Raw genomic sequence first — 14605 nt, forward strand, 5'->3', positions numbered from 1 at the left:
CAGATGTCTTTCTTGGCCTTACCAGGAGATTCTGGATATTCAGCCTGAGACCTTCTGCATGTAGAGCATATGTGCTTAGCTTTGAAGCTTTGACTCTTATCTCCCAGGGACCATATAACGTATTGCCAGTAGTTCAAAATATACATTGGCAGCTGCAGTGTGGTACAACGTGCACTGCATGTCAAATTAGTGCTCATGTGTATGTTTTAGATGTATACATGATCAGTGGATCCATTCGGGCGAATAAGGCACCGCCTCACCTATCTCAAACTGCCCTTACCCAGCCCTTACTTGTCCTCAGGGTGCCAGATTCCTTATTCTCAGTCTTGCCCCTTGTAGAACTCAGAAGAGAGCAGGATGGGGGCAAAACTAGAATGAGTTGGCTCTTCCTGCCATTGGCTCTGGCTCTGCCTACTGTTTGAGCCCTGCCATTCCATCTTACCATCTTGATGGACACCAGCTACACTTTGTGTGATAGGCAAGATGCATTCATCTCACACTCAGAAATTCAACTGCAAGAAACAGGAGTAAGGGAGCAGAAGAATAACTCTGCCAATTCATTCCAACAAAATGCAAAATCTGAATTGGGTGTCCCTAAGGGACACTCTTTGTCTCTTTGTTAAGTTATGAACAGCTGGAACATGCTGGATAAACCAGAGATGGATAATGTGTGGACTCCATATGTTGTTGAACTGCAGCTTCCATCATCCCTGACCATTGGCTATGTTGTCTGGGCCTGACGGGAATTGGGAGTCCAACATTGTCTGATGGGCCAAAGATTCCCCAGCCCAGGCATTTGATTTATCCCCAATACAGCAAGCATCCACCTGGCTGGCTAGGACACATTCATCTCCCTGACCACTATTTTTCAACCAAGCATTGCTGTGTTCTCAGAGCAGCCTGTTGCAATCAACTCCAGTGCAAGCAACTGAAGTACGGATCCATGATTTCACATTTTGCAGAAGAGCATCTTCACCTAATCCCTAAAAGAGAAGGGGGGGGGCAAAACAACAAAATGAAGCCCAAGTAATAGAAATACATCAAAGCTCTGATAGAAAACCAGCTGAGCTGCCTCTCAGTCTAATAGGTTTATGTGCTTCTTCCTTCTCTCTGCCTGAGCAACTTCAAATGTGGACCATGCCAGGCTTAGGTTACTGAAAGATGAAATATGTTCTTTGGAGGGCTTATTTTATTTTCTTGAGATGCATTTACTTTGCAGTGTTCTTCTGGAACACTTGTCTAGCACACCAATTATGCCAAGTTGGCGTCTCTCTCTCTCTCTCTCTCTCTCTCTCTCTCGTTTCCTGACTCAAATCTCCCAGTAATTATTTTAATGTTCCCTTCGCTTGGCTGCTGGACGGAGTGACCTTTTTAAAAACCCAGCAGCCGTCAAAAAGAGTGTAAAGTGCCTCGGCTCTGGCACTGGGGGGACCTCATTGCATTGCATCAAGGGACACACACAGCGGGGGAGATGTGCAGGTCTAAGCAGCCTGGAACTAAGGGGCCTGACAAGAGAGATTTCAAGGAAATGCTTTGCCCCATTGATCAATGAATCGATCAGGATGGTTGACAGAGCTAACAAGGCTGAGCTAATGATCACCACTGCCCTGTGTTTATTTGACTAGCCTAAAAGGGTGGTAGCGTTTATTATTTCTAAATGCCTAATATGATCAGAAGGTCGCCGGTTTGAATCCCTACAATGGGATGAGCTCCCGTTGTTTGGTCCCTTCTCCTGCCAACCTAGCAGTTCGAAAGCACATCAAAGTGCAAGTAGATAAATAGGTAGCACTCTGGCGGGAAGGTAAACGACATTTCCGTGCGCTGCTCTGGTTCGTCAGAAGTGGCTTAGTCATGCTGGCCACATGAACTGGAAGCTGTACGCCAGCTCCCTCAGCCAATAAAGCGAGATGAGCGCTGCAACCCCAGAGTTGTCCGTGACTGGACCTAATGGTCAGGGGTCCCTTTACCTTTACTATTCTGAAGAACAAAAGAAGAGCTTGCCAGATCAGGCCAGTGGCCCATCTAGTCCAGCATCCTGTTCCCATGGTGGCCAACCAGATGCCTGTAGAAAGCCCACAGATAGTACCTGAGCACAACAACAGTGGTCTCTCTGCCTGTGGTTCCCAGCACTCAGAGGAAACCATACACTATTTTGCTCCTGGCATCATGCATCATCTTCTATATGACAATCCAGATTCAACAAAAAGTCATTTAGAACAGGTGCATTATTAATAAGCTTAAACTAAAACCTTCTCCAGCTGACCAACCTAACTCGACAGGCTGGCGCTTAACACACCAGCCATCTTAAATATATAGTAACAAATGTCACTGCAGTTTGGTTTGTAGCACGACCAGACTGGAGCAACGAAGCAGTCTTTAGAAGAACGTAGAGCAGGGCCTTCACAGTAGCTGCCCCTATAACAGGCACCCATGATCTGTACTTCAGGCAATTGAAGGTATTTTTGTTCCCAGATGGATCAATGGGTCTTACGCTGTGGGTGTTTATTTTGCATTGCTTTTTGATGTTGTTTTGTTTTAAATATATCTGCAGGTTTTTGGGTTGTTCTTCACTGTTTTCTTTAAGCTGTTTCTTTTGTACATTGCCTTCAGATGCATGTGTAGAAGGCAAATGATGATTTCACCCTGCCAATGAAGACTGTCCCCCAGCCCACCTTTATCCCTTCTATATTCCACCACCCCTCATCTCCCCTCCTTTCCCTCTATATGCTTTCTTCCTCTTGGCTTTGATCGTTTTATAAAATTGAAAACTTCTCAATACAAAATGAAAGGGACTTGACATCAACTTAACCACACAATAAGATGAAATAATATGTCATTTCCCCAGCCCCCACTGGAATACATTTTGAGAGATAATAGAGCTGCATCATGCAGAAATAATTCACAGCTGAATGTGTTATTTGTTCATCTCCCTTGCAAAGACTGAAAGAGTCTCATTACCTCCTTCCTATCCTCACCCCCACCCAACACTCAGGAAAATTATGCTGCCTTATTGCAAAGCTGCCTCTGTTGACAATGTACGTTAACTGGCACTCTTCAGTCTTGGGTCATTGACCAAGTGGTTCAAGCAGCACCTGCCCAACTTTGATAGCTAAGACATTTAAAAATAAATAAATTATTATATCTGTAGTACTGGCAACTAGGATTACCTTTTATACGTCATCAAAAGACAGGAGTTTTATCAAATACACATACCCAAAAAGCAGAGAGGGTAAGACATGGTACTGATATGCATTAAAATATGAATTTGCTATGTGAAATTAGAAATGATCACTATGATTTAAATTAAAGATACATCTTGCCATAGCAGGGAAGAACATGACCAGGTGACCTGTGTGCCAGCTCAGCCTGCTGTCCAGGTGCTGCTAATTGTTAATGAGCAATTTCAAAGCCCCTGCTCTCACTTAGCCATATCCATTCATCCATATACTGCTTAATGCCAAAATAGGCTTCTGAGTGGTTTGTAAACTATAAAAAAACCAGGTGCACTAAAATTAAAATAGAAACATCCACAATTAAGACGCTCAGTCCCATTATATTGCATTAAAATAACACAGCAATTAAAAATAGGATGCTCAGGATGAGAGTTCAGGGGAATGGCTGTGTAGACGGGTATGTCTTCAAAGGCTAGCAGAATGCCAGTGCAGATAGGGGCCTCTAATTTTTCGGCAGGGAGTGCATTCCATAGCACTGGTGAAAAAGCCCACTTCCACATTACCACAAAATGATAATCATACCATGTCAAGACAAATTGGGTTTTCAGGGCTTTTTGCGACCTGGTGTGTCTTTATAGGCCTTTGGAGTCATCTTACTGTATTTTAGATACAAAAGGAGGCCGGAGGGCACTCTTGAACCACAGTGCCTAGTTTGCCTGGTTTACTGAGTGACAGCAGTGCTGGTGATGCAGGAGGCAAGACTATGAAAACTGCTTGCCAGAGGCCCTAGTTTTCATCCTGCCTGCCTCCTCAGTGCCTTACGAGCTTCTAATCTAGGATGCACTCAGTGTAAAAAAAAGGTTGTACTCCTATGCACATACTATCTATTCCCACTTTATCTATTACGTTTTTATTAAACCAGGGGTTACACCTAGGACCTTCTGCATGCAGAATGAATGCTGCACCACTAACTACAGCCTTTCCTGTCTGGCATTACACAGATCTGTCAGCAAGGAAAAGTTGTCCCTGGATGGAGAAGTGGTTCTGGAGCAACCCTACTCTCCACCCCGCTTCTCTGCAATGCTTGCCCTTCTTGAAACATTTCAACCATTCAATCCATGGTTACTTCTGTTTGCTTCCTTCAGCCAAGTCATGCTTCAGACTGGCTCTGTTGTTGCTGCTGCCACCACTGCTACGGGAAACTTTTTTCTTAACTGTCTTTCTTTAATTGGGCCTAGAGGGCACAGTGCCATGGTTGTTCAACCTATTACAGTTCACCTGTCTCCTGTAACAGAACAAAAAACACCCGTAGGCAATGCAGAAGCAATCAGATGCAAAAAGAAGAAGAAAGCTTTGAAGGCTGGGCAAAGCATTCTATGGAACAACACAGATGGAAAGGACCTCAGAGATTGTTCAAGGGTTCTTCCAGATCAGCGCATTGAGCATTTGCCTTGATCTGCTAGCACAAAGCTTATATGGAGGGTAGAATAACACATCGTAGGACTGTACATAGACACCCCCACTTAATCAGTTTTTGGGTCTGATCTGCTGTTTTGGAGTGACCCCAATTCAACCTGGGACAATCCATGATTGACCCAGCCCAGGCCTGGGACCCAAACAGACTTACAGACCTTGCACAGTGTTTAATTAAGGTTTAAAACATGTGTTTGAGAAGAGGGGAGAATGGAGACTCAGTTGTGTCTCCTTCTCCTTCCCTCCCAATTACATATTTCAACCCTAATTAAACATGCAGTTGGAAGGGGGGCTTGTGTCCCAGAGCACAACCCCCTCGACAGCACCAAATTGCTGTGGATCAGTAATGGCTATGTTTTACTTCCACTGTCTGAGGCATTATGCCCTACATTCCTATACTGCTCTCTCTATGCAGCAGAGCATTCAACTCACTTTCTAGACTATTTCAATGACTTTCTAGATTTCTCCCAGAATGGAATTTTGCTGAAAATTAATATGCAGAACTGCCATGGGGGGGGGGCAGGATGTGAAAGTACTTGGAGGGAGTAGGAATGCCACAATATCCACACCTGACTCCCTGCAACTTGAAAGTGGACTGGGACAGGGGAGAGGTTCCTTGCTGCATAGAGAGAGGGTTCCATCCAGGGATCTGTCTGTGAAAGTTGTTTCCAAGTTGGGGTCTTGGGCCTGGACAAGTCGAAGATCACTGGTGCAGACAGTTCTAACAGAACACTAAGTAGCCTGTTACATTTGGCTATGTGATGACATTACAAAGCCAAGTCAAAGAGAGGATAGTGTTCATACCTTCAGTCTGATTGGGAGAAAAGAATCACCCTGTCTTGTAGCACAACTCCCCCCCCCCCATTATCTGCTAAACAGGAGAAAATATTTTGCAGATAACTTTTTCTTCTTCTCTCCATGAAATACACCCTAGGGCAGAGCTTTCCAAATTGTGTGTTGGCTGCAGTGTGTAGGTATGTTGTGCAAATGCTCCCTGCACTCCTCCAGGAGCTGGAAAGTGGGTAACTTAACCTCTGGTTTGCTAGTACAGTGAATTTAAAGGACCACTGACCGTTAAGTCCAGTCACCGATGACTCTGGGGTTGCAGCGCTCATCTTGCCTTACTGGCTGACGGAGCCGGCGTTTGTTCACAGACAGTTTCCAGGTCATGTGCCCAGCATGACTAAGCTTCTTCTGGTGAACCAGAGCAGCGCACGGAAATGCCGTTTATCTTCCTGTTGGAGCAGTACCTATTTATCTACTTGCACTGGCATGCTTTCAAACTGCTAGGTTGGCAGGAGCAGGGACTGAGCAATGGGAGCTCATCCCGTCATGGGTATTCGAACTACCGACCTTCTGATCGGCAAGCCCAAGAGGCTCTGTTGCAAAATGAACCATGTCTAAAAAGTGTGTCACCAACACGAAAAGTTTGGAAAGCTCTGCCCTAGGGTTTTATCTCAGATAAAGGCTACCCAGGCCACGTGCAAGTAAATGAACAAGCACACTGTACTCTCACTGCATGCACATTTCATTCTGAAAAAGGCTAGCACCATGATGCCTCCTGTGTATTCATTGTGCTTGCCCCATCACTCAGTCAGTGATTTAGTCTGAATGGCGTTGCTGGCAGAACAAAGTGGAAAGCTTTTCCTCATTCCCACAAGCCTTTTATCGCTTGTAATGTGGGAATGAAATCGTTATGCACAATGTAAGTGGATGCTTACCTCCCTTTTTGTTGTGAGTCCCGTTCTTCAAATAGATAGTGTGCTCCAGAGTCCATTGTGGTTAGATCAAAGAGGTTTTTAAGGGGAAACAAAAGTGCTGAGCTGTAGTTAAAGCTCCTTGTATCCCACTGTGAATAGCTGTAGCATTACCACAACCAAGTGAATTGGGCTAGCTGATAGATTACTCATTTCATTATGATGAAGAGTTTGGATTTGATATCCCGCTTTATTACTTCCCAAAGGAGTCTCAAAGTGGCTAACATTCTCCTTTCCCTTCCTCCCCCACAACAAACACTCTGTGAGGTGAGTGGGGCTGAGAGACTTCAGAGAAGTGTGACTGGCCCAAGGTCACCCAGCAGCTGCATGTGGAGGAGCGGAGACGCGAACCCAGTTCACCAGATTACGAGTCTACCACTCTTAACCACTACACCACACTGGCTGAGTGTGAACAGGCAACTTCAATGACTTTACTCTGAGCAAAACCAAGCCTTATGAGGTATTTGGGTATGTTTGGCCTGGAGAAGAGATGAGAAGACTGCAAGGTAATATAACAGCCATCTTCAAATATCTAAAGGGCCATCAAATGGATCTTGGCACAAGCTTGCTTTATGCTGCCCTTGGGGGTAGGACTTGAATCAATGGTTTCAGATTATAAGAAATGAGATTCTGACTGAACATTAGGAAGAATTCTCTGACAGTGAGAATTGTTTGGCAGTGGACTCCCTGAGAAAATGGTGAACTCTCCATCCTTTTATGTTTAAAAATAGGTTGAATGGCTATGTGTCAGGAAATCTTGAGTTATGATTCCTGCATTGCAGGGGGTTGGACTACTAGATGATTCTTAGGATCCCTTCCAACTCTACAATTCTGTATAAATCAACTTGTATGCAACCCAATAGGTAAAGGTTAAGGGGCCCCTGACCATTAGGTTCAGTCGTGACCGACTCTGGGGTTGCGGCGCTCATCTCACTTTATTGGCCAAGGATTCCGGCATACAGCTTCCGGGTCATGTGACCAGCATGACTAAGCTGCTTCTGGCGAACCAGAGCAGCACACGGAAACGCTGTTTACCTTCCCGCCGGAGTGGTACCTATTTATCTACTTGCACTTTGATGTGCTTTCAAACTGCTAGGTTAGCAGGAGCAGGGACTGAGCAACAGGAGCTCACCCCATCATGCGGATTCGAACCGCCGACCTTCTGATTGGCTAGCCCTAGGCTCTCTGATATAACCCACAGCGCCACTCTACAATTCTGTGTAAACCTACTTGTATGCAACCCAATAGGTCTACCTGTGAGTAAATTTTAGTTGGCTAGAACCCTACCAACACACAGTCATCCTTCAAAAGTGTCACTTCACTGAATTTTGCAGTATACAGTATATAATGCATATACTGTGGTAAAGTGGAAAAAACGAGAAACCAAAATGGAGAGATTTCCCTGTTCCTCAGCAGTAATGAAACCAGGGTGTGGAGAAAAGGGTGGGCAGAGATAGCAACATGAGCAGCAAAAGGCAAGTAACATACTGACATGTTGACAAATGCTGAGCCAAAACTGTTCTAAAACAACAACAACTTTTGGATAAAAAATCAGGAGGCAGTGAAAAGCACCAGCTTAAAATAAGATTGCTCAAATTCATGGAGCTAAAGACTATCAATGGTTACTAGCCATGATGATTATGTTCTGCTTCCATGGAGCTACTCATTTTTTTTTAAAAAAAATTAATTTTTATTAAATTTCCATTTACCAAATTCTATCATACAAATTATTCCAAATTATAACAATACAAATCATAAAATCCAAATATTTTGCCTAATTATAAATTTTTGTGGGGGGGTACCCATGCTTCGAGATTGGTAGGAGTCCAATCATCTTTTATTCCTGCTGCTTTGATGTTTACAATATAGTCACAATCCTGTCTTCCTCCTTGTCGTTACCCTTTTTCTTCTCAATCACCTCCAAGTTGTCTCCACAAGTGAGTTGAAAGAAACTCCATGGAGCTAGTCATTGATGCTTCTGGTTGACCTCTGTGAGAACAGGATGCTGGACAAGACATGCTTCAGCTCTCATCATGGTCAGTGATGTATCAGTGATTGGAACTGCAGTCCAAACTAACCGCAAAGCACCACAAGGTTGGGACTAGATGACCCACATGGCGCACACACCCTAAAGCTCCTCCTGCTCTAGGGTTCTTATGATAGCTCATATCCACATCGTGCATCAAAAGCACTATGATATCACCTCAGCAGTCATGGAAAATCCTGGCAGGTTTAATTTGTTAAGGTTGCTCAGAGGGGTAGGTTTGTGAGGTCAGCACCCTCAACAAACTGCAGTTCCCAGGATTCCCTGGCGGGAGATATAAGAAACCTTTCAATATACAGTGGTACCTCGGGTTACATATGCTTCAGGCTACAAACGCATCAGGTTACAGACTCCACTAACCCAGAAATAGTACCTCGGGTTAAGAACTTCAGGATGAGAACAGAAATCATGCAGTGGCAGTGGGAGGCCCCATTAGGTAAAGTGGTCCTTCAGGTTAAGAACAGTTTCAGGTTAAGAACGGACCTCCGGAACAAATTAAGTACTTAACCCGAGGTACCACTGTACAGTGTGGATGTGACCATACTGTCGCCACACACCCTCTTATGCCCCAATTTTACTTGTTATAAGGGAAAATTCATAGGTTGCCAGCTCCTTTCCCAAAGTTGCCTATAACTTAACAAGAATGATATAAAACAAGTGTTGTGTGTCCCATTGAGGGGGTAGAGTGCATACACTTAGGAACCTGCTCTGGAAAAAGGACTGGCCAGTTTTGTTATGCCACTGGGTTGCATTCCATTGCCGTGGCTCGACACCTACCAGTGGGAGCAGTTATTGACATAAATGGATCTATGTGAAGGATGGTGTATGTCACAGTCATTGATTGCAGCTAATAAAATGCTGTATTGCAAATCAATTTAATAGAGCCCCAAGCTGTTCTCTGTCAGTCTATTTCTATTTATGACTCAGCAAAGTTAAAGCAAGGAAAGAATGCTATTCTAAAAGTGTACTTTCCCTCTCTTCCTCTCCCATTCCCAGCTTCCAACTCTTCTTTCTTTCAGAAAAATGAGGCAATTTACTTAAATCATACTAGGCTTGAAGATAATTAAATGATTGCATTAGGAAAGGATTGATCGCCCTTATGAAATCTCACTGGCTCCTGCTTCTTTGGCTCTCATTACTCCTAACTATACATCCTGGTGATTATAATCTATTAGCAGACAACTTGCTATTTATGAAGGGGAGGCTGTATATAGAAGGAGGGTTTGCAAACTGGCTAGATGCTCCTGGGTGGAGGAGTGCAATGCTTTGTTATGCACACAGGCACACTTGCGCCCCTGGGTGATGCTAGGGGGCAGCAAGTCTCATTACTGAGGTGAAATACCTTCATGCCAGGAGTCCCAACTTGGCCCCACAACCGTGGGTGCCTGGAGCCATGGGTGCCATTTAGCATGCTCAACAACTTTGGGTCTTCCTTTCCAAAATAAGCTCAACAACTTTGCTGAAGCCTCCCCCAAAAAAGCTCACAACTTTGGCTCATCCTCCCCCCCAAAAAAGCTCAACAACTCTGGTTCAATTCAATGGGGGCGGAGATCACTGCCAGTTTATTTATAGTGGGAGATCGCAGTCTCTTGGAAGTTGGACATCCCTGCACTAGTCTATCGGTTAGAAAGAAATTGCATTAAGGTTGCACTTTTCATACAAAAATGTTTTCCAGAGAGCACTAAGGGGTTTCTTTATTGGAATCAGCAATATGTAACTTGACATCTCATATATGTCCCTCATTGTCTTGGTGCTTTCCAGTCTGCACCACAGGGGATCTGAACCGCCAGCAATACAAATCTGCTTTGAGTTAGGCAAACAAAGTGATAATCACTTCAGCAGTATCTGAAGGCAGGGAAGCTTTTTAAGGTTTAATGTTTTATTACGTTTTTATATATGTTGGAAGCTTCCCTTAGTGGCTGGAGCAACCCAGTCAGATGGGCAGAGTACAAATAATAATTTATTATTATTATTATTATTATTATTATTATTATTATTATTATTATTATCATCATCATCATCATCATCATCATCAAGGAGATTGAACAACTCCCCTGTGAGGAAAGCTTAAACATTTGAGGATTTTTTAGATACAGTGGTGTCCAAACTCTTTTCGAAGAGGGCCAGATTTGATGAAGTGAAGGGTCATGGAGGCTGACCAAAAGGCCAACCAAGGCTAGAGTTCTATGAGGATTACAGAAGGAGGGGGGTCAGACTGTGCTTTGGCCAAAGGCCTGATGGAACAGCTCTGTCTTGCAGGCCCTGTGGAAAGATGTCAAGTCCCGCAGGGCCCTAGTCTCTTGTGACAGAGCATTCCACCAGATTGGGTCCACCGCCGAAAAAGCCCTGGCTGTGGTTGAGGCCAGCCTTATCTCCCTGTGGCTCGGGATCTTCAATATGTTTTTATTTGAAGACCGTAAGGTCCTCCGTGGGACATACCAGAGAGGCGGTCCCATAGGTATGAGGGTCCTAGGCCGTATAGGGCTTTAAAGGTTAAAACCAGAACCTTAAACCTGATCCTGTACTCCACCAGGAGCCAGTGCAGCTGTAGGAAAGTAGGGAGCTGCCTTGTATCAGGCCAGACTATTTCACCCCTCTTGCTCAGTCCAAGTGTAGCCAGCATGTTGTCCTTCAGATGTTCTTCGACCTCATTTCGGAACATCCAGGTCTACTGTCCATATTGGCTGGATTTTGGTGGAAGTCAGAGTGCAACAACATCTGGAGGGCTACTTCAATCTCCCCTACAGCAGTTCTTCATGATCTCAGCTGGAGAATCTTTACCATCACCTGCTAGTCCATTCTCTTGGTTTGAGATGCTATTTATTGGACTGCAACCTTTTGCACACATAGCAGATGCTCCACCATTGAGCTGTGGTATCTCCCAAAGCATTGTAGGGGTTGGGACTAGATTACCCTTGGGGTTCTTACACCTCTGCAGTTCTATGATTCTACGAAAGCAGATACTGTACCAGTAAGCTATAGGCTTAATGCAGTTACACTGGCTTTCCTTCCTGCGTATTTTCTGTTGCTAGACTTCCCTCCTCAATGTGTCAGACCCACGGCTATAAAGCTTAACTTTCTTACTCCTGTACCCAGCATTTCACACACACCCCTCTTGGCATCAAAAAGAGATGCTCCCACAGGGTATTTGGGGTTATGAGAGAGAGGTTGATGGCCAGCATATTTGCTCAGGGTGATGTGTACCACACAGCCACAGGAATATTTGTGGCCAAGCATAAATTGGAGCCATTCCTTTTGACCTTTTCCTCCAGCAGCTATTTTTCACTAAGAATGTGGAGCACACTGTTCAATGGCTAAGAAAATGACCTGCAGATATGTCCTCCCCTTCCTTCCTTTTCTTACCTTTTTCCATCTGATAAGTAAAGTGGGTTTTGTACTTTGCTGTCACTCTAAGCTGTTCTCCAGATGCTGGAACTAAAACGGGTCCTGTATGCCATCACCCTCCACCCCCAAGTGGAACTACACATGGTCAGAAATAAGAACATAGGATGAGTGCTGCTTTGATCAGGGGGAATGGTTATCTAATCCAGAATCTTGTTCTCGAGGGGACCAACTATTTTGCCCCCAAATATTGTTTGTTTATTTGTTACATTTATATCCCACTTCTTTTGCCAAGGAGATCAAGGTGGCGGACATAGTTCTCCTCCCTACTTAATCCTCACAACAACCCTGTGAAATAGGCTAGAATCTGAACCAAATGATACAAAATGGATAAGGAATGATTAGGGAAGCAGTTTAAAATATGTAAAGGTGGGTGCAATTATCTCAAATATTATCTCAAATTACATTTTTTCTAAAAAAGTAAAAAATAAATAATTTTCCCAGCTGTTTAACTTGCTACCTTACAAAAACAGACCTCATTTTTTCACATCTAATTGCCATTCTACTCTATACTGCATAGGGAGTAGGTTGGGCTGGTTTAGCATGAGAAATTAAAGGGCTATTTAGTAGAGGTAAGCAAATAAAAATAATGAGCTCAGCTTGGAAGCAGTGGTGAAGTGAATAAGAAGAAGTAGCTCAGGCATGGGCAAACTCGGCCCTCCAGATGTTCTGGGACTACAATTCCCATCACCCCTGACCACTGGCGTTCTCCTATAGAGGCAAGTGCTCAAACAACAACAAAACCACCAATATCCAGGTGGGTTGAGGTACCTATAAAGATATACTTATCTCTGTGGGAGGTAGATGGAAACTCAAAAAATAGGACGAAATACAGAATTACATGACAAGCTGGTTGCAATACCATCATATTGTTTAAAATTGCTAAAAAAGATGTGTTCACCAGTTTTAATGACAAAGGTCTGACTTTGAAATGAGCTTGTTGGAAAATAATGATAAACTAATATCAAAATTGTAGAAACTGCTGTTAGAATGGGAAACAAAAGACGAGATGGTGAAGTCAGCAGTGATACATTGGGCCAAAGATCTAGGGCACAACAAATAAATGACTGCATGGGAGAGACTTTGGAAAGTAGATTTGAAATTTACTGCCTGTTATACCTTGATAGAAAATTATATGAAAATGATGTATAGGTAGCAACCCTGTTAAATCTGAACCCAGGTTTGTGGTTTCTCTCACTTCAGACAAACCACAAGCTGTAACCAAGATCTGTTCTTGGCTCACTGCTTATGTTTTGTCTGAGGGAGACAAACAGGGAATTGTGGTTCAGATGTTATGTTAGCTCCCAGTAATGCAGCAGAAGCAGGAGAGGAATGAGCAGCCACAATTTCTTCCCTCTAAAGCAGCACACTTCCTCACTCACATCATTAGTGCTATGTGCGAAGGAGGCCTCTGTGCATTTGCAGGTGCAGTCTGAAGATGGTTATGATGCCCTTGTGGAGGACAGCATTTTTTAAGAAGAAGAATATTTGCAAAAGAACGCCATTAAAAAAAAAAATCTTTCTACCAGGGAGGGCAGGGGTACAGTCTTGCCAATACCCAGCCATCTTGAGTCCCTTTCATTAGAATTCCTAATTATGTCCTTAAATGCATCCTTTGCTGACTGATAAGTCTCATTGATTCAGAAATGATTGCAGTGCATTTAGAATCCTGGTTAAGTGTTCTGTTGAGAATGGAACAATGAAAGTAGTCAGGCAGCAGTCCCAGGAAACAGGCATCAAAGAAAAGAGTACTTCCTGTAACTAGATAGAGATTTGCATCTCCCCCAACCCAGCCCCCACCTACTGTACATCATTGTGTGCTTCCCCAAGCAGCGAAAAGTTCTAGGGCAGTGCGACCTGGCTTTAGTTTAGGTTTAGAGACAGCACTGGAACCTCAAACATATGAGCATAGCATAATTAGAGGCTAGCATTTTAAAAATTAGGACTGTATATCTAATTTGCCTAAACCGCCAAACTGAAATGGGCTGATTTGGGTAGAAACAGGCTTGGTGAGTTGGGTGGAGGTAGCCATGGGTCATCCCAAGTGAGTCTGGACCTCCCAGAAAAATTGGGGGGCTGTCAAGGAATGGGGCACTGGATGGGAAGAAGAAGCTATGCTGCATATACCTGTTCCCTCAGTTAATTCAGTGCCAGACCTGTGTTGGAAGTTCCCTGGGAGAGCCCTGCCTAGGCTGAGGGGGGCGGGTCTGGGCCTCGTATCAGTTCAGGTGCACAACCCTAATGGAAGGGTCTTGGGGAAATGGTTGTGCGAATAGAAGAATCTCTGTGGAAGCAGGGTCATTTTCCTTGCCCAGTTCTGATAGTCCTCCTGTTTATTTGAATGTACTTACTCGAATATAATATGTAAATACCATAAGAGGGTAAAATTAAGTCTTTGCCCTCACTTTCTGAGATCCTTTCAATTGGAAATGCTGGGAACTGACCCCAAGGCTTTCTGAACTCAAAGCAAGGATTCTATTTCAGATCTATGATTCCTCCTAAGGCTATATGAACGTCTGAAGCTTCTGCAAGCCACTCCTTGATTCATCTACTCCAGTAGGATATACATGAGGGCTTGGGAACCTATGGCCCTCCAGATGTTGTGGGACTACAACTCCCATCATCCCTGATACTGGCTGTGCTTGCTGGTGGTCATTGGAGTTAGAATCTAACCTAGTCTGGAGGGGTGCAGGCTCCCCACCCATACTGTAGGTTTTTCTGTCAATGGAGATTCCTGGGGTTGAACTGCAGACTTT

General features: G+C 44.0%; 1 protein-coding gene across 4 annotated transcripts in view; it reads left to right on the top strand.

Moving 5' to 3' along the window:
• The window catches only part of WHRN (whirlin), a 114977-nt gene that overhangs the window by 22857 nt on the left and 77515 nt on the right, over positions 1 to 14605 (top strand). The window lies entirely within an intron of this gene.

The sequence above is a fragment of the Podarcis melisellensis genome (assembly GCF_964234715.1).
Source record: "Podarcis melisellensis genome assembly, chromosome: Z".
NCBI lineage: Eukaryota > Metazoa > Chordata > Lepidosauria > Squamata > Lacertidae > Podarcis > Podarcis melisellensis.